At 36.1% G+C, this 21,002-nt stretch overlaps 1 non-coding gene across 1 annotated transcript; it reads right to left on the bottom strand.

Annotated features, from left to right (window-relative positions):
* Positions 1-18,722: 18,722 nt before the first annotated feature.
* LOC112132453 (U7 small nuclear RNA) lies at positions 18,723-18,784 on the bottom strand. The gene has a single exon (XR_002914221.1). It is a non-coding gene; the product is annotated as a U7 small nuclear RNA (small nuclear RNA).
* Between the last annotated feature and the right edge of the window lie 2,218 nt (positions 18,785-21,002).

Genomic DNA, 21,002 nt, shown 5'->3' with positions numbered 1-21,002 from the left:
GAAATATCACATGAAACTAAGCTCCTATATTTTATTAAAATTTATAAGGCACAGATTTAAAAAGATGTAGTTACCTTTCATAACAATTAACTGATTGACTCAATTTGGTTAATCTTATCAAACAGGGTTTTGCGAGGTTTTTCTTGTAGGCTTCATGATACAGCTACCAGCTGTTAAAATTGGACTTAGGATTTCAGATCTTGATTCTTGCGTACAATTTTGAAAAAAAAGGAGGTCAAAGTAAGCGATATTAAATTAGTAAAACAATTGGTTGACATGACAAGGAATTTATATCCTTAAAAGAGTGTAGGTAAGATACACAGTTAAAATGTTACTATATTTGAAATACAGACATTCTGCCAGCAGGAAAAATATTTGTTGGGAGTGAAAAAATGACTCCATGAGTTGTTAATCAATCATTCAGTTAGCTTCCTGCTGGTACTTGTATAAGATCTATTACTGTTGTGAATATTTTACCTGTGAAATAAGGGAGAAAAGATAATTAAACACACATTAACCAGACCTAGGGGTTTGAGTGTAGCAATCTATTAATCAATATTGATTGAATATTATAATAGACATCATGAAGGAGATGGGTTTTAGCTATGCCTTGAAATATGAATAAGATGAGGGTAGCAAGAAGGCAATAGAGTAAGAAGAAGATGCAGGAGAAGAAATTTCAGGATGGGAAAATATGACATTTCCACAATTTCTTCATTCACTGTAGAAAATTGTATGTCTATTCCATTTTTCAGATCAAACAACTGAATACACATGCTTTCTTTTCTAATTCTCTATCAAATGTTTGCAAATATGAAATATCGCTATATAATTTTTGAAGAGTTACTTCTTCAATGTGAGTTAATTTTAAAATAGCATCAAGCAATATTTACTTAGTCATGCATTCACTTATTTCAAAATTCCTACCTACTCCTCACTTTTCCATTTCCTTAGTTCAAACTTTCATGTATTGATATTTTGGTGTACCTATTATTTGCCTGGCATTGTTCTGGGAATATAAAGATAAGCAAAACATGACCTGAATCCCTAACTTCTGGAAGCTTATAGTCTAATGGTAGAGACAGACACTCATCAAATGATTCCAAAAATAGATACAAATTCACCCTTGAGTGTAGTACTAGAATAAGAGGTGTTATTAGAGCATATGAAAGGGAGAGTTGACCTGGTCAGGAAGGTCAGAGAAGAATTCTTTGGGCAACTGACAATTTAATATCAACCTAAAGGATGAGTAAGGGTTAACTAGAAAGGGAAAAGCATTACATATGAAAAGCAAATCATATGCAAAAGTCTGTACTGAGAGGACATTTGGCAGGTATGATCTTAAGGATGTCAACATGAATGAATAAGAGAAAGCAAGGAGGAATTTGGTGCCAGGTGAGTTTGGTGCTTTTTCTCCTGGATTATTTCTGGTCACCCTCTAGTTCAGCATTACTCTAGACCCTCTCCAATCCAGTCCTGTCATATGTGTTTTATTGAAGTTAATATGATTATATCATTCCTGTCATAAGCCTGTTTCTTCATCCTTCATGCAGACACCTGCACTCAGGCATGATATGTATCTCATCATTGCCAGAACATGGTCTGCCTTTAAGTGACCTTTGAACTGGTCACCTATCTTGACCCTTGAATTTGCTGGCAGATCCATTCAGGCAAGGAAATATCAAATTTCTTTCTTTTCCTTCCCTGTCCACACCTCTGTTGACATGGCATTCGAGGAGAAGGTAAGCTCTTTAAAGTCAGGGATCTAGTTTCACTCTTTTATATACAGTATGTTGAGAAATGTCTGAGAAAACTTGACAATTAAAAAAATGTGGAGTTTTTTGGCCAAACTAAACATTTATGTCAGTTTTTTAGGCCACATTCTGATAATTTAGGATGAATGAGTTTGCCTGAATTGTTGATTCAAATAAATTAATTTAAAACTGCTCAGTTTTAGAGATAGCTTTTTATCACCATTAATAAATAATGACTGAACAATTGACATTTTTGGTGAAAACCCAGTCTTAACTTCTTTACTTAAATCTAAGATTTTAAAAATATGTTAATTACCATTAAAATATGACTTTGAACAATTGACTTAAACTCTATGCCTCAGATTTCTCGTTTTTAAGGTAAGGATAATAACTATCTCCTAGAATAACTATTTTCTAGATAGATAGTTTATCTATGTATAGATAGACAATATAGATATCTACAGATATCTATCTATAGATAGTCTCTATCTAACAATCCTAGGATTGTTATGAAAATTAACTGGTTAACATTTCCAAGTATTTTGAACAGTATTTGGCACTAAGTAATTGCTCTACCAGTGCTTGTTAATTAAGTAAAAAAACAAACAAGTCAGGTATTGACAGGCATATCTGAGAAATTTCCATGAGTTGTAAAGGAGTATAAAGATGAATCCATTATAAATATACTGAATATGCTTTGAAAGATCCCTTTTATAACTACCCATATTTATTCAATATAACCAGTTGTAACATTACTCCTTCCTCAGCCTGCACAATTCCAGCAGCAGGTAAAGAAAGAGACTCTAGGTCTTCGTGTCATACTCTTGTACCACAGGTTGTATTCTTGGGCTCAGTGGTGAGTTAGGTATTTTCCTTGATGCTTCTTGCTACTGCTACTTGAGACAAATTGTGTCTCCCCGTTAACTTAAGAAAAAAAAAAAAGTTTAAAGCTCATGCCATCAAAGAATGCAACCCCCACTCCCCTATTGCAGTTATTTCTAAGACTCTAATGACCCATCCTCAGCCCTTTAACATTTTTAACTCTGGTTTATTGTGACTCTTTGCAAAACTATTGCTGTTGTAATTCTTAAGAATTATCTATATAGAAGCTTCTCTCACTTCCCTGGCTTCAAAGTTCCTTGGAGTTTACTTCTCCATAGATACAGTCATTCCTCCATCTTCAACCTTTCTCTCTCCTCATTTCAACTAAGGTATCATCAATAACAACTGCGACCCCTCCAAATTTCAGTTTCAAGCATAAAACAAGTTTCTACTTCCTCTAGTCACCTACCTCTAATAGTTCTTCACCAGTCTATGACTAACATTCTATTGATTCTATGTCTTTTCATTCTCCCTTTCTGACTTCATTCTTACTTTTTTCTTTTTAACAGTTTAGATTTCATAGTACATCATTTATTAAAATGACTCAACTGCCTTGCACGTCTCCATTCATTGTATTCATCTGGCAAAATCCAAAGCCTGGTTAAATAAAATTCAATATCAACCTCAAGCCTGTTCCTTTGAACCTGAACAAATGTGAAGGAAAACATTATGATTGGTCTTACTTCAAACTCATGAGCACTATATTTAAGAGGAGAGCCAGAACTCCTGTTGAATTTCTTAATTCCTCTTGTTCTACCACACGGCTAAATAACTGTATGTTGTCCTCACTTCTCAAACTTCCAGCACCTTCTTCCCAACTTTACTCTCAGCAGGATTCTTAACTGCTGCTTCTAATTTCATTGAAAAAAATATATAAATATAATTAGGAAACTTTTACACACTTCCCATCATATCTACTTTCCTACAGCATCTGCATCTTATTCTCTGCCTTTTTTAGCTTCTCTATGTAACCATAAGTCCTCTCCCTCCAGCTGTGCATTACATTTTATTCCCCCCTCACTCATTCCCCAGTCCATTTACTCATTGTGGGCTGAAATGTATTTCCCAAAAATGTGTACTTTGAAGTCCTAACACTTAGTACCTCAGAATATAATGGTATTTGGAGATAACGTCTTTAAAAGGTTAATTAAATGCAATGTGGTCTTTAGGGTGGGCCCTAATCCAACATTGCAGGTGTTCATATAGGAAGAGGAGATTATGAAACAGACAGAGAGAGGCACCTGACTCATGTACCAAGGGGTGACCATGTGAGGATAATGAGAAGACAGTCATCTGCAAGCCAAGAAGAGAAGCCTAAGAAGAACCAAAACATGTCTACACTTGACCTTGAACTTTTGGCCTCCAGAAGGTTGAGAAAATAAACTTCTGTTGTTTAAGCCACCCAGTCTGTGGTATGTGCGATGGCAGCCCTAGGAAATGAATACATTATGTCGGACAGTCTCACTATCTTTTCTGCAATACTAATCATTTCTCTCTCAATAGAAGTTTCTCATCAGTATACAAATATATCTTTATTTCCTCTGTCTTATACGAAGAAAAATTATCTCTTGATCACACATTCTTTCCTGCTACTACCTCATTCTTTCACCATTTTCCATATAATTCTGCTTCTAACTTTTACCCTCTCTTTCTTTCTTGAATATACTCCAACCAGGCTTCCCTTCTGTTTCTCTTCTTAAGACCATCACTCCACGGGAAAAGTGCTCCTTATCTAACAAACTCCTCAGTAAGTTCTTTAGTTATTTTCAGTAACCATCTCCATGTTGTTATAGTACTCAATATTTATTTGTTATCTTATTTGGCCTATAAAAACCATTTAATAGGGGAAGGATAAGTCATCTCCCCTCCCCGCATTCTCACTGCTTAACTCTGGACTTATATATACCCAAATGTATACCTAGCATTTATGCTTGGCTAATAAGTTTTCCTAAATTCCACCTGTCCAAAATAGCACTCCCTTTTAAACTACTTGTCCATTTATTTCTACCTTAAAACATGACAATTCCACTCTTCCAGTGATATGGTTTGACTCTGTCCCCATCCAAATCTCACCTTGAATTGTAATAATCCCCACGTGTCAAGGGCAGGACCAGGTGGAAGTCATTGGATCATGGGGGCAGTTTTCCCCACGCTGTTCTCATGATAATGAGTGAGTCTCACAAGATCTGATTGTTTTATAAGTGTCTGCCATTTCCCCTGCTTGCACTCACTCCATCCTGCCGCCCTGTGAAGAAGGTGCCTGGTTCTCCTTTGCATTTTCCCATAATTGTAAGTTTCCTGAGGCCTCCCCGGCAATGCAGAACTGTGAGTCAGTTAAACCTCTTTCCTTTATAAATTACCCAGCCTCAGGTAGTTCTTTACAGCAGCATCAGAATGAACTAATATATCCAGTAAAATCAAAACAAAATAAGCAGACAAACAAGTAAACATTCTTCATGTTATCTAGGAGTCCTATTAAAATTCTCACATCCCTAATTGAACCCATCAGCAAATCCTGTCAGCTATATATCTCTTCAAATGCCAGAACCCATCAATTCTGTCACTACCTTCCTCTTCCAATTATTCAAAATCTCTTGGTTGGACTCTCACTACTATTGTCTTTGTACTTTCCTCCACTTTATTCTCAATGCTACAGACAGTATCATTGTTCTGTGATATAATCCACATTATGTACATCACTGCCCTAAACACTTTGGTGGCTTCTCATCTTATGTAGGAAAAAAGTCAAAGGTCTTTCAAGGCATCCCAACATTTTCTCTGTTCTTTGTTCTTTGTTCCTTGAATACTCCAGACACCTCACACCAGAACTTGTGAACTTATTAATTAGGTTACAAATGATACTTTTTCAGAAATTTGCAGGGCTCCCTCTTCCACTCTGCTCTATTATAATCTTATAAACTATAATTTTCTTTATTTTTTTCCTTTCTCCTGCTTTCCTTAACTCCATGAAAGTAGAGATCATGTTCCGTTTAGCTTACTGCTAAACACCATGCATAGAATAGTCTCTGGCAAATAACAAGCACTCAATAAACATCATGAACAAATAAGTAAATAGATTTACTAATAAAGATGATACATTCCTTGATCTTTTGCAACATGCTTACATAATCAATAGACTCTTTGCACCCTTTTATTGCCAGAATTTCCTCAACAGTTAAATCTTCTCTCCTGGGCTTCAATGACATTGTTGTGTGGAAACTTACTTGGATATTCTGATCCCTGGGCAAACCTAGGGTTCTGAGAGAGTTAACATCTGATAGGGCAAATTTTGACTAATAGGGGATGGTTTCTGGTGGATAAAAGCTCTATTTTCCATTCCATGAACCTTCTAAACCTCATTTGACATAGTAACTCAAAGTGTCCTCAGCATAATCAAACTGCATTTGCTCATGATGGCAACTCATTGGTAATGGAATCTTGCATTGGCTTCACCTCCTTCCTTGGGGTCTCTTTCTAAAATAAACTGCCTGCATACATGCCCTTTTCTCAGATTCTACTTTCTGAAGAGAACCCAGGCTTTGTCAATTTTTCTATGAAGCGAAGTCCCAAAATATCCCCTAGAGTACAATAGGTACTTAATAAATATTTACAGGATACCCAGGTATTTTATTCTCTTTGAAGCAATTGTGAATGGGAGTACACTCATGATTTGGCTCTCTGTCTGTTATTGGTGTATAAGAATGCTTGTGATTTTTGCACATTGATTTTGTATCCTGAGACTTTGCTGAAGTTGCTTATCAGCTTAAGGAGATTTTGGGCTGAGACAATGGGGTTTTCTAGATATACAGTCATGTCATCTGCAAACAGGGACAATTTGACTTCCTCTTTTCCTAATTGAATACGTTTTATTTTTTTCTCCTGCCTGATTGCCACGGGCAGAACTTCCAACACTATGTTGAATAGGAGTGGTGAGACAGGACATCCCTGTCTTGTGCCAGTTTTCAAAGGGAATACTTCCAGTTTTTGCCCATTCAGGATGATATTGGCTGTGGGTTTGTCATAAATAGCTCTTACTATTTTTAGATAGGTCCCATAAATACCTAATTTATTGAGAGTTTTTAGCATGAAGGACTATTGAATTTTGTCAAAGGCCTTTTCTGCATCTATTGAGATAATCATGTAGTTTTTGTCTTTGGTTCTGTTTATATGCTGGATTACGTTTATTGATTTGCATATGTTTAACCAGCCTTGCATCCCAGGGATGAAGCCCACTTGATCATGGTGGATAAGTTTTTGATGTGCTGCTGGATTTGGTTTGCCAGTATTTTATTGAGGATTTTTGCATCAATGTTCATCAGGGATATTGGTCTAAAATTCTCTTTTTTGGTTGTGTCTCTGCCAGGCTTTGGTATCAGGATGATGCTGGCCTCATAAAATGAGTTAGAGAGGATTCCCTCTTTTTCTATTGATTGGAATAATTTCAGAAGGAATGGTACCAGGTCCTCCCTGTACCTCTGGTAGAATTCAGTTGTGAATCCATCTGGTCCTGGACACAAGGGGTGTGAAGGACCTCTTCAAGGAGAACTACAAACCACTGCTCAATGAAATAAAAGAGGACACAAACAAATGGAAGAAAATACCATGCTCATGGATAGGAAGAATCAATATCGTGAAAATGGCCACACTGCCCAAGGTAATTTATAGATTCGATGTCATCACCTTCAAGCTACCAATGACTTTCTTCACAGAATTGGAAAAAAACTACTTTAAAGTTCATATGGAACCATAAAAGAGCCCGCATTGCCAAGTCAATCCTAAGCCAAGAGAACAAAGCTGGAGGCATCACGCTACCTGACTTCAAACTATACTACAAGGCTACAGTAACCAAAACAGCATGGTACTGGTACCAAAACAGAGATATGGACCAATGGAACAGAACAGAGCCCTCAAAAATAATACCACACATCTACAACTATCTGATCTTTGACAAACGTGACAAAAACAAGAAATAGGGAAAGGATTCCCTATTTAACAAATGGTGCTAGGAAAACTGGCTAGCCATATGTAGAAAGCTGAAACTGGATCCCTTCCTTACACCTTATACAAAAATTAATTAAAGATGGATTAAAGACTTAAATGTTAGACCTAAAACCATAAAAACTCTAGAAGAAAACCTAGACAATACCATTCAGGACATAGGCATGGGCAAGGACTTTGTGTCTAAAACACCAAAAGTAATGGCAACAAAAGCCAAAATTGACAAACAGGATCTAATTAAACTAAAGAGCTCTGCACAGCAAAAGAAACTACCATCAGAGTGAACAGGAAACCTATAGAATGGGAGAAAAATTTTGCAAACTACTCATCTGGCAAAGGGCAAATATCCAGAATCTACAATGAACTCAAACAAATTTACAAGAAAAAAACAAACAACCTCATCAAAAAGTGGGCAAAGGATATGAACAGACACTTCTCAAAAGAAGACATTATGCAGCCAACAGACACATGAAAAAATGCTCATCATCACTGGCCATCAGAGAAATGCAAATCAAAACCACAATGAGATATCATCTCACACCAGTTAGAATGATGATCATTAAAAAGTCAGGAAATAACAGGTGCTGGAAAGGATGTGGAGAAATAGGAACACTTTTACACTGTTGGTGGGACTGTAAACTAGTTCAACCACTGTGGAAGTCAGTGTGGCAATTCCTTAGGGATCTAGAACTAGAAATACCATTTGATCCAGCCATTCCATTACGGATATATACCCAAAGGAATATAAATTATGCTGCTATAAAGACACAGGCACACGTATATTCATTGCGGCACTATTCACAATAGCAAAGACTTGGAACCAACCCAAATGTCCAACAATGATAGAATGGATTAAGAAAATGTGGCACATATACACCATGGAATACTATGCAGCCATAGAAAAAGATGAGTTCATGTCCTTTGTGGGGACATGGATGAAGCTGGAAACCATCATTCTCAGCAAACTATCACAAGAACAAAAAACCAAACACCACATATTCTCACTCATAGGTGGGAATTGAACAATGAGAACACATGGACACAGGAAGGGGAACATCACATATCGGGGCCTGTTTTGGGGTGGTGGGAGGTGGGAGGGATAGCATTAGGAGATATACCTAATGAGAAATGTTGAGTTAATGGGTGCAGCACACCAACATGGCACATGCATACATATGTAACAAACCTGCACGTTGTGCACATGTAATCTAGAACTTAAAGTATAATTAAAAAGTCAGGAAACAACAGGTTCTGGAGAGGATGTGGAGAAATAGGAACACTTTGACACTGTTGGTGGGACTGTAAACTAGTTCAACCATTGTGAAAGACAGTGTGGCGATTCCTCAGGGATCTAGAACTAGAAATACCATTTGACCCAGCCATCCCATTACTGGGTATATACCCAAAGGAATATAAATCATGCTGCTATAAAGACACATGCACACGTATATTTATTGCAGCACTATTCACAATAGCAAAGACTTGGAACCAACCCAAATGTCCAACAATGATAGACTGGATTAAGAAAATGTGGCACATATACACCACGGAATACTATGCAGCCATAAAAAATGATGAGTTCATGTCTTTTGTAGGGTCATGGATGAAGCTGGAAACTATCATTCTCAGCAAACTATTGCAAGGACCAACAACCAAACACCTCATGTTCTCACTCATAGGTGGGAATTGAAAAATGAGAACACATGGACACCAGAAGGGGAACATCACACACCGGGGACTGTTGTGGGGTGGGGGGAGGGGGCAGGGATAGCATTAGGAGATATACCTAATGCGAAATGACGAGTTAATGGGTGCAGCACACCAACATGGCAGATGTATACATATGTAACAAACCTGCACGTTGTGCACATGTACCCCAAAACTTAAAGTATAATAATAAAAAAGTATAATAAAAAAATATATATATAAATTTACAGGATAAATGATTGGACAATTCACTATAACAGCAAGTACCTTTATTATTCATTTTTAGATAAGTCTTGTAAGATGAAATTGATCTCATGTATATTATCTTCTACCATTTCATTTATAACTGTATATCAAATCCCAGAAACAAAATGTCCAAAGAGACCACAAGAAACCATAATCTTTTTAATCTTTTTCTCCAAATTGGCTAAAAGAAATATAGAATGTTTATAATCAAAGCTTTAAAATACCTCCTATTTTAATGGAACAAAACATAAATTATAGTATGAAGAATTTCACTAGTGCTTTGTACTAAAACCTACTCTACTGGAAGATTAATGACATCCTGCAGTTTTACTCTAACACACCAGAAACTGTTTTAATTTGCACTTTAAGGAAGTTTTCTTCCCTCAGAACAATGTTTATAGTTATTGCATTTCTACAAACTGCTCAATAGGTAAATTCAAACCAAATAGTAGAAATGAGAAATAAATGACTTCATATATCTTGGCAAAAAGTAAGTTATGGGATCATAGTTAGAATGGTTTATAGTGCCCTTTATTCCACAATTATTTTCTTTTCTCAGCAGTAAAAAGGAAAATCCTTATTCCTCAAAGTATTTCTGGCTGGCAGCTGCTGAGGTGAGGATCATGATTTCCTGATTCTAGCTTGGTTAGATTCAGCTTATACTATAGACATAGAAATATTGGTACAGCAATTAAGTGCACAAAACAATCAGCAAATGTCCCTAAACACAACCCATCTTCTGCCCTCAATCCATCTTGATACCCTTTGCAATTTCATGAGTTTCTCATGAACTTCCTGCTATAAGTTTCTAGAATTACATATTTAAAGGAAAAGCCATCTATTTGGATTCACCTTTCTTGTATTCAAAATAAATTTAATAAGTATGCAACATGAATTCTTGTATTTTTGGATTAGCTTTTGCAATAGCAGTTGTTTTCACTTGACTTCTTGGGATTGATAATGGAAGAGAGAAAACAGGTTACTCTTCTGGATACAGAAGGATAATGACTGAGGTCACATGTCAAATTCTCCTGTGAAAATGATACTGGCATTTTGACAAATGTTCTACATCTTGCTTTTCATTTAGATCATAGTTATATGATAAACTCAGTGCCTATGAATATTTTAGCTGTTACCATTCATAGACAATATAAACAGGTAAAGAAAAAAAGGTGGCTACAAAACCTTGGCTAAAACTGAAGGTAATTACTGAGGATTCTCAGTAAATGAGTCCTTCTACAGCCTCCCCCAGGGTTTCTTAATGCCTAGATTATGCTTATTTGAACTTTCTACGATTTAGAAAGTCAAATTTCCATTCAGGAGGTCCCCCAATCCTGAATATCTAGTATTTTGTTGTTGTTTTAGGAATGAGGAGCAGTGGAAATTAAAATTATATTTACCCTTAAAATAGTTCCCAAGGCAAGTTTGCTTATGATGTACTTTGAAATTGTATACAAATTAAGTGAGCCTATATTTTAGATAATCTTTTCTTTCAATTGTATACATTGAACACTAAAGTATCTTGCAAATCATGAATATCAAATTAGATATCACAAGGGAGCAGACCCATTTACATAGTCCAGTGATTGTATTTAATCACTTAAATTAAGAAGTACTTGATTGTAATGAAAAATAAAAGGTATCTTTGAAAATGTTTAGAAATATTAGTACAACATATTGATAAAACAATAACTTGTAGAGCTTTTTTGTTTTCAATGCACTTTTCCATATATTAATACTTCTGAGCCTTTCAATGATTCAGAAAGCTAGGACAAATGTACTTATCCCCAACACACAAACTAAAGAAGGAAGGTAGCTCAGACCCGTGGACCAACTTGCTCAAGGCACACAGTTTTCAAGTTACTCAATCTAAGCGTAGACTTCAGATATATGTGAATTTTTAAATAAACAAAATGCAAAGAATTGTTTTCCTCAAAAATACCCCAAACAAAAACACGCCATATTAACAGTAATTATTATAACATTATAACTTTTTAATCATGAATGATAAAACAGCACAAACTATTAATCAATTCTTAAGAGAATAATGTAGGCTAGATTGTCCAAGTTAGTGAAAACTATTGTTATTTTCTACCAAATATCTATTGCTATTATTCTCAAAACCTCATCAAATTCCTTTCAAGTCCAAACTATACACAAAGTATAGTAGTCAATTTAAATAGTGTAGTCTTAGTAATACACAGGCCTGAGTATAAAAAGAGATATAACTTTATGTATATGTAGGCAAAGATTTTCTTTTTTTTTTTTTTTTTTTTTTTTTTTTTTTTTTCTTTTATTATTATTATTATTATACTTTAGGTTTTATGGTACATGTGCGCAATGTGCAGGTAAGTTACATATGTATACATGTGCCATGCTGGTGCGCTGCACCCACCAACTCGTCATCTAGCATTAGGTATATCTCCCAATGCTATCCCTCCCCCCTCCCCCCACCCCACAACAGTCCCCAGAGTGTGATGTTCCCCTTCCTGTGTCCATGTGTTCTCATTGTTCAATTCCCACCTATGAGTGAGAATATGTGGTGTTTGGTTTTTTGTTCTTGCGATAGTTTACTGAGAATGATGATTTCCAATTTCATCCATGTCCCTACAAAGGACGTGAACTCATCATTTTTTATGGCTGCATAGTATTCCATGGTGTATATGTGCCACATTTTCTTAATCCAGTCTATCATTGTTGGACATTTGGGTTGGTTCCAAGTCTTTGCTATTGTGAATAATGCCGCAATAAACATACGTGTGCATGTGTCTTTATAGCAGCATGATTTATAGTCCTTTGGGTATATACCCAGTAATGGGATGGCTGGGTCGAATGGAATTTCTAGTTCTAGATCCCTGAGGAATCGCCACACTGACTTCCACAAGGGTTGAACTAGTTTACAGTCCCACCAACAGTGTAAAAGTGTTCCTATTTCTCCACATCCTCTCCAGCACCTGTTGCTTCCTGACTTTTTAATGATTGCCATTCTAACTGGTGTGAGATGGTATCTCATTGTGGTTTTGATTTGCATTTCTCTGAGGGCCAGTGACGGTGAGCATTTTTTCATGTGTTTTTTGGCTGCATAAATGTCTTCTTTTGAGAAGTGTCTGTTCATGTCCTTCACCCACTTTTTGATGGGGTTGTTTGTTTTTTTCTTGTAAATTTGTTGGAGTTCATTGTAGATCCTGGATATTAGCCCTTTGTCAGATGAGTAGGTTGCGAAAATTTTCTCCCATTTTGTAGGTTGCCTGTTCACTCTGATGGTAGTTTCTTTTGCTGTGCAGAAGCTCTTGAGTTTAATTAGATCCCATTTGTCAATTTTGGCTTTTGTTGCCATTGCTTTTGGTGTTTTAGACATGAAGTCCTTGCCCATGCGTATGTCCTGAATGGTAATGCCTAGGTTTTCTTCTAGGGTTTCTATGGTTTTAGGTCTAACATTTAAGTCTTTAATCCATCTTGAATTGATTTTTGTATAAGGTGTAAGGAAGGGATCCAGTTTCAGCTTTCTACATATGGCTAGCCAGTTTTCCCAGCACCATTTATTAAATAGGGAATCCTTTCCCCATTTCTTGTTTTTCTCAGGTTTGTCAAAGATCAGATACTTGTAGATATGTGGCATTATTTCTGACGGCTCTGTTCTGTTCCATTGATCTATATCTCTGTTTTGGTACCAGTACCATGCTGTTTTGGTTACTGTAGCCTTGTAGTATAGTTTGAAGTCAGGTAGTGTGATGCCTCCAGCTTTGTTCTTTTGGCTTAGGATTGACTTGGCGATGCGGGCTCTTTTTTGGTTCCATATGAACTTTAAAGTAGTTTTTTCCAATTCTGTGAAGAAAGTCATTGGTAGCTTGATGGGGATGGCATTGAATCTGTAAATTACCTTGGGAAGGATGGCCATTTTCATGATATTGATTCTTCCTACCCATGAGCATGGAATGTTCTTCCATTTGTTTGTATCCTCTTTTATTTCCTTGAGCAGTGGTTTGTAGTTCTCCTTGAAGAGGTCTTTCACATCCCTTGTAAGTTGGATTCCTAGGTATTTTATTCTCTTTGAAGCAATTGTGAATGGGAGTTCACTCATGATTTGGCTCTCTGTTTGTCTGTTATTGATGTATAAGAATGCTTGTGATTTTTGCACATTGATTTTGTATCCTGAGACTTTGCTGAAGTTGCTTATCAGCTTAAGGAGATTTTGGGCTGAGACAATGGGGTTTTCTAGATATACTATCATGTCATCTGCAAACAGGGACAATTTGACTTCCTCTTTTCCTAATTGAATACCCTTGATTTCCTTCTCCTGCCTAATTGCCCTGGCCAGAACTTCCAACACTATGTTGAATAGAAGTGGTGAGAGAGGGCATCCCTGTCTTGTGCCAGTTTTCAAAGGGAATGCTTCCAGTTTTTGCCCATTCAGTATGATATTGGCTGTGGGTTTGTCATAAATAGCTCTTATTATTTTGAGATATGTCCCATCAATTCCTAATTTATTGAGAGTTTTTAGCATGAAGGGTTGTTGAATTTTGTCAAAGGCCTTTTCTGCATCTATTGAGATAATCATGTGGTTTTTGTCTTTGGTTCTGTTTATATGCTGGATTACATTTATTGATTTGCGTATATTGAACCAGCCTTGCATCCCAGGGATGAAGCCCACTTGATCATGGTGGATAAGCTTTTTGATGTGCTGCTGGATTCTGTTTGCCAGTATTTTATTGAGGATTTTTGCATCAATGTTCATCAAGGATATTGGTCTAAAATTCTCTTTTTTTGTTGTGTCTCTGCCAGGCTTTGGTATCAGGATGATGCTGGCCTCATAAAATGAGTTAGGGAGGATTCCCTCTTTTTCTATTGATTGGAATAGTTTCAGAAGGAATGGTACCAGTTCCTCCTTGTACCTCTGGTAGAATTCGGCTGTGAATCCATCTGGACCTGGACTTTTTTTGGTTGGTAAGCTATTGATTATTGCCACAATTTCAGCTCCTGTTATTGGTCTATTCAGAGATTCAACTTCTTCCTGGTTTAGTCTTGGGAGGGTGTATGTGTCGAGGAATTTATCCATTTCTTCTAGATTTTCTAGTTGATTTGCATAGAGGTGTTTGTAATATTCTCTGATGGTAGTTTGTATTTCTGTGGGATCGGTGGTGATATCCCCTTTATCATTTTTTGTTGCATCTATTTGATTCTTCTCTCTTTTTTTCTTTATTAATCTTGCTAGCGGTCTATCAATTTTGTTGATCCTTTCAAAAAACCAGCTCCTGGATTCATTTATTTTTTGAAGGGTTTTTTGTGTCTCTATTTCCTTCAGTTCTGCTCTGATTTTAGTTATTTCTTGCCTTCTGCTAGCTTTTGAATGTGTTTGCTCTTGCTTTTCTAGTTCTTTTAATTGTGATGTTAGGGTGTCAATTTTGGATCTTTCCTGCTTTCTCTTGTGGGCATTTAGTGCTATAAATTTCCCTCTACACACTGCTTTGAATGCATCCCAGAGATTCTGGTATGTTGTGTCTTGGTTCTCGTTGGTTTCAAAGAACATCTTTATTTCTGCCTTCATTTCGTTATGTACCCAGTAGTCATTCAGGAGCAGGTTGTTCAGTTTCCACGTAGTTGAGCGGTTTTGAGTGAGATTCTTAATCCTGAGTTCTAGCTTGATTGCACTGTGATCTGAGAGACAGTTTGTTACAATTTCTGTTCTTTTACATTTATTGAGGAGAGCTTTACTTCCAAGTATATGGTCAATTTTGGAATAGGTGTGGTGTGGTGCTGAAAAAAATGTATATTCTGTTGATTTGGGGTGGAGAGTTCTGTAGATGTCTATTAGGTCCGCTTGGTGCAGAGCTGAGTTCAATTCCTGGGTATCCTTGTTGACTTTCTGTCTCGTTGATCTGTCTAATGTTGATAGTGGGGTGTTAAAGTCTCCCATTATTAATGTGTGGGAGTCTAAGTCTCTTTGTAGGTCACTCAGGACTTGCTTTATGAATCTGGGTGCTCCTGTATTGGGTGCATATATATTTAGGATAGTTAGCTCTTCTTGTTGAATTAATCCCTTTACCATTATGTAATGGCCTTCTTTGTCTCTTTTGATCTTTGTTGGTTTAAAGTCTGTTTTATCAGAGACTAGGATTGCAACCCCTGCCTTTTTTTGTTTTCCATTTGCTTGGTAGATCTTCCTCCATCCTTTTATTTTGAGCCTATGTGTGTCTCTGCACGTGAGATGGGTTTCCTGATTATAGCACACTGATGGGTCTTGAGTCTTTATCCAATTTGCCAGTCTGTGTCTTTTAATTGGCAAAGATTTTCTTGACGTTCTCATTTCAATGAGAAGCTGAAAATTTTCAACTTTTAATTCAAGTTTATGAAATCACTCCTACTATTAAATTTAGTTTATTGAGATTTTTAAACTCAACCAATCAAATATTCTTTCTCCTTCCTGCATTCTCCCTTTGGGCAGTTAAGTTTCTAGAAGCTTACCTTTCACCTGGATTGAGCAAAGGACCATTCCTTTGCATGACATCCTTGGCCACACTGATTTATGTTTCATTAGTAGCTGCTGTCCCTTATCCTGGTAATCATAATGTCACCAAAACTCCAGGCGTTCAATATAGGTCCTGCTGCTTGTGGCATGAATGCCAATCATTGAGACAAGGAGTATTGTCAAGGAAGAAGGCTTTAATCTGGTGCTGCAGCCAAAGATAACAGGAGATAAAGTAGCAAATCCATCTTCCACCCAACTAAAATGGTGGGGTTTATACGGAAGGAAAGGTGGAAAAACAGGAATTAGGGAGTGGTAAGGAAGCAGTCATGATGGATAGGGGGGCTGGTGTCTCACTTTCTGGACACGGTAATCTGATGAGCTTTAGTTTCTTCACTGAGGGTGGTTTCCTGAGGAAGTCAGATGAGACAAATGTAAGTTTCAAGTTTTAAAACAAGGGAAGGTCAATTTCTATGTCTATTCAAAAAACCACAAATATTATTTGTATGCGACAATTGGGCCAGTTTCAATAGTGTGCACCATTTGTTGGTGTGATTCCCAGCTTTGCTATAGCCTCTATTCCAGCAGTCTGTATTCACATCATCTAAATCCTAGCTCTCAGCCTCTTCTAGTTTCAAACATTTCTGAGGAAAATACATTAAAAAATTAACTATCTCTAAGGTAGGCAGAAGGGAAAAGTACTCTCTAAATACTCTCTAAGTAGGACACTCTAAGATGCTCTAAGAGGACATTGAATGGGGAGAAGGGAAGAGAACTCAATTAAAGCCCCAACACATCATCCTCCTTCATGTATTCTATTTCCTCTGTTTGTTCAGAAATTGATTTTATCTGTTGATTAGTAGTACAATAACTCTTAACATTCCTCTTTAAACAAATGTTTACTGAATCCAGGAAAAATTCAGATGCTATGCTAGATTTTTGGTTCCAACATGAAGACCACACAGTCTGTGTTTAATGTGCTCACAATTTTATCATAGGTGATAACATAAACAGATAATTAGGGTGTAATCAATAAAAGACTGTAATAATGAATAGAGTGAGAGTGTTCCACTGGAAAGGACTTTAAAAGTTTCACAGATTCAGTTATCTAATTTTGCTCAAGAGAATTGAATAGAAATTTCAAAGGTGTATCAGGGTAAAGTGAGAGAAATCATTACTGAGACTATTGGACAAGGTCGCTATTGTGTGATTAGGATTTCTGTGTACCCAGAGGTACTTTTGTACTTTATCAGGGACAAGTACAATTTTACTTGAGCACAAGAAGTCTCAAATTAGAAATAAATTAATGAGAAAATTACTGTAGTTGATCTTTAACCACCACTTTTAATACTTTGAATTTCTCTGCTAACAGGAACTGATCAATTGTTTTACTCTTACGGAATTAATTGCTTAATTCAGTCAAATTGGTAATCAGATTAATTGGCTGGTTAAATCAATTGTCATTGTCAAGCTGGGTGAGACAGAAAAGATTGAATTGTATAGTCTATTATAAAGGCAGGAGCTTGCTCTCAAATTTTATGTTTCTTATTTAAGTAATATCTATAGACTTTTTAAAAACTTGTCTACATTTTTTGCATAGCACTTGTAATTGAGCTTTTACAATATTGTGATGTAAGTGATGGAAGTGTTTTTGACTCCATTTTACTGATAGAAATAATGAGATATATCAGGGTTAAGTGATTGTTGACTATATTACTGTACTGCTAATAAATGGCAGATTTAGGACTTGAACCGAAGGGCTGCTGACTCTAAATCTAGTAGTTTTTTTTTCTAGAAATAGAGAGGAATGAAATATTGGGTATAGAAATTTTAAAAGTCATCAGTAATTAAAAGGTATACTAAGTCATGAGGAATTTTTATTTCACCACAGAAACATTTTCCTTCCTTAAGGTTAGGGTGGGATAGTATTTTTTGCAGTACACTTGAGAAATGTTTAAGTCTGATGGATGACCTGGAACATTATTGGAAATAAAGTACCATCAAGAAAAATGTGTGTTACCAATCATTATCCTGAAGCTTTTCTAGAATTAATTGGACAAATACTTACAGGATCTCATGTGAGCTTCACTGTAATGTTGGCAAGGTGATACATAATTCTAAAGCCTATGTTTTTTTTTTTTCTGTTTGGCCAGTTGAGCGAAGATTCTTATTTAAGTGTCCACAGCATGATTGGTACTATTGGAAATGGAAACAATGAAAGATTCATTTTTTAATTCAAAATGTTACCTTCCTTTCTTTTTCCTTCCTACCTTCTTTTCTTTCTGCACAAGCACTCATTGGACATCATACTGTACCAGGTGCTACTGCAGGAGTGTGAATAGTAAACAATGTCTAAAATATGCTCTAGCTCCTGGCAAAGCTCACAGTCTACTGATGGAGATGGAATTCCCACTCATGAAACAATTGAGTAATTATATTCTGAACAGTAAGTTATTAGCTAGAATTATACAGTTATATTGACAAGAAAAATAGTTGATCAGTTAAATTCATTAATTGAATTTGAGCAGAACTCACAATTCAAACCCCTAGGGATGAGTAAGAGAAGCAAACCTTGTGGAAACTATGACACATTGGAGATTATATGTTCTGACTAAAAGGTTCAACAGCCTCTGTGGTTTTTTCTTGTTTGATTGTTTGTTTGTTGTTTTTTAAGGGGCTTTCCAGTAAAAACCAGAAAGCCTGCTAAACAAATTCTAAAATAGCTGTAACACTTAGCCCCTGTGCTGTGGAAGAATATTGTTAAGTAGAAATTCAAACTATGCACTGTCAAATTAGCCCCTCTCCCTCTTTTTTTCCTAGAAATCTGGAATTTAAAATTATTTTCTGAACTCTCTTGTTTTTTAAAGACGGTAAGTAAAATAGACTTCGGAAAAAGATTGTGTGGGACAAACAAAACAATCATGACCATGAGTTTGCAAACTCTATGTTTTTAAATTACGAAAGTGTAGGATTACCAAATGTGATAACATTTTTTGCAAGACAACTTATAACAAGTTTGATCAGAATTGGATTTGTCTCTGGGCATAGGAAAGAATGCTAAGCTACAAATTGAGAAGTACAACAGTAAAGAGAAGAGCAGAAGGGACAGGAGTGGAGGGGGTAAAAGATAAGGGAAGGAAAGAAGGGAAAAATAATCCCTTTGTTCACAAATGCTGTCTTTGTGATGGCTTGATTTTTACCCTCAAATTTATTAAAGGAGAAAAAAATTGTATGTGTGTTTTTTTTTAAGGAATCAATTACAGAAATACTCTCAAATTGCATTTTCTCATGAGTGGTTAACAGATGTTTCCACAAGTTAGTGAGTTTACTTAATTGTCAGAGGCTGGACATTTGTGTATAAAATCTCTCTTTAGTCAAAAAGAAGCAAATTAGAGAAATATCTTACCAGTGTAAATATTTCAGACTGTAATAAACTCCATAATGCCATAGCACATAATACTTGGCCAGAACACATTAACTTGTTCCCTCCAATTTCAATGGCCGTAGTATTTTCGTTTTTTAATTTGTAAAAACAAATCACACATAGCAAAAAATTTTTCCTAAATGTAGGAATCTACTAAAACTCTAACCTTTTAGCATGTGAACCTCATTTCTAAGTAGATAAATGATAGACTATTAACTTTGCTTTCTACTTCCTTTGAGTCATGACTTGACTTTCAAAACATTTGGTTAACCAGACTCAAAGTCTCCTTGCAGAAGAAACATTGAGAAATCATGTACTTCTCTCCTTTTACAATTCCCCTTCAGGGCAGAGCAATACAAGTGACCCTGGCTTTTGACAAACCTTAGCCGAACAAAATGTAACAAGCCCCGTCTGTTTTGAGCAGAATTTTCTATTCTGACAGATACAGCTCAGGAGCATTTGATGTCTGCTTGCTGGTCATAGATAATGGTGCATCTTGGGACCATTGTCATTCTTGTCAATAAAAAGGCCTGGGGGGACATGCAACAAAGCTACCTTTTGATTCACCGTTTTTCTTTCCTTCACAGGACATTTGTAATCCTGTGGTCAGCTAGGTCATTTTATTTTATCCTGATGTGCCTTGATAATAGCATCATGTCTACAAAAAATTTGACAGGCCATCGATGTTTGTTTCTCTGACTCCTATGTTGTTTTTCAGTCCTCAATGTCAAACATACTTTGAAAGCTACTGAATATGTTGGTTGGGACAGTATTTGACAAGACATTTCTTCTTTGATAAAATTAAGCTCATGGGGGTTGATCTTTGAATTTAAGGTAATTTTTTGAGCAATGCAAGACACTCTGTCATTCTACTGCTGGCACACAAGAAATATTTGAAAAACTGGAAATTCTATTTAATTTAGCTAAACAATATTTTTAAATATGAGTTTTGGAGACTGGAACAAGAGCAAACTGCTAAGTGCAAAATGGACAAATTGTGACTGTTATCACATTAAAACGAGATCTACCCTCATATTTATTGAATTCTGGTACAATTATGAGCAATAAAATGTGCATGAATGTCTATATATGACAGGAAGAGTTTACATAAAAGTCAGTCTTCGAGAAAAGGCTGGCTATTGTTTCTATTCTTAAAAACCAGTTGGAAGTATATGTTAAGAAATTATACTGAGGTTGCAGGACTACTTGAGGCCAGGAGTTCAAGATCAGCCTGGGCAAAATGGCAAGACTGTATTTCTACAATTTCTTTTTTAATTAGTTGGGTGTGGTGGCATGCACCTGTACTCCTAGCTACTTAGGATACTGAGCTATGAACATTGCTTGATCTCAGGAGTTGGAGGCTGCAGTAAGCTCTAATTGTACCATTGCACATTAGCCTTGGTGACAGAATAAGATACTGTCTCCAAAAAATATACACAAGTATATATATATATATATAATATATATACACACACATATGTACATACACAAACATATAAAGAAATATATACGAATAATATGTTATGAA

Source organism: Pongo abelii, chromosome 11, assembly GCF_028885655.2.
Source record: "Pongo abelii isolate AG06213 chromosome 11, NHGRI_mPonAbe1-v2.0_pri, whole genome shotgun sequence".
Taxonomy (NCBI): domain Eukaryota; kingdom Metazoa; phylum Chordata; class Mammalia; order Primates; family Hominidae; genus Pongo; species Pongo abelii.
Note: the sequence above shows the minus strand (reverse complement) of the source record. Positions and strands in the feature narration are given on the sequence as shown.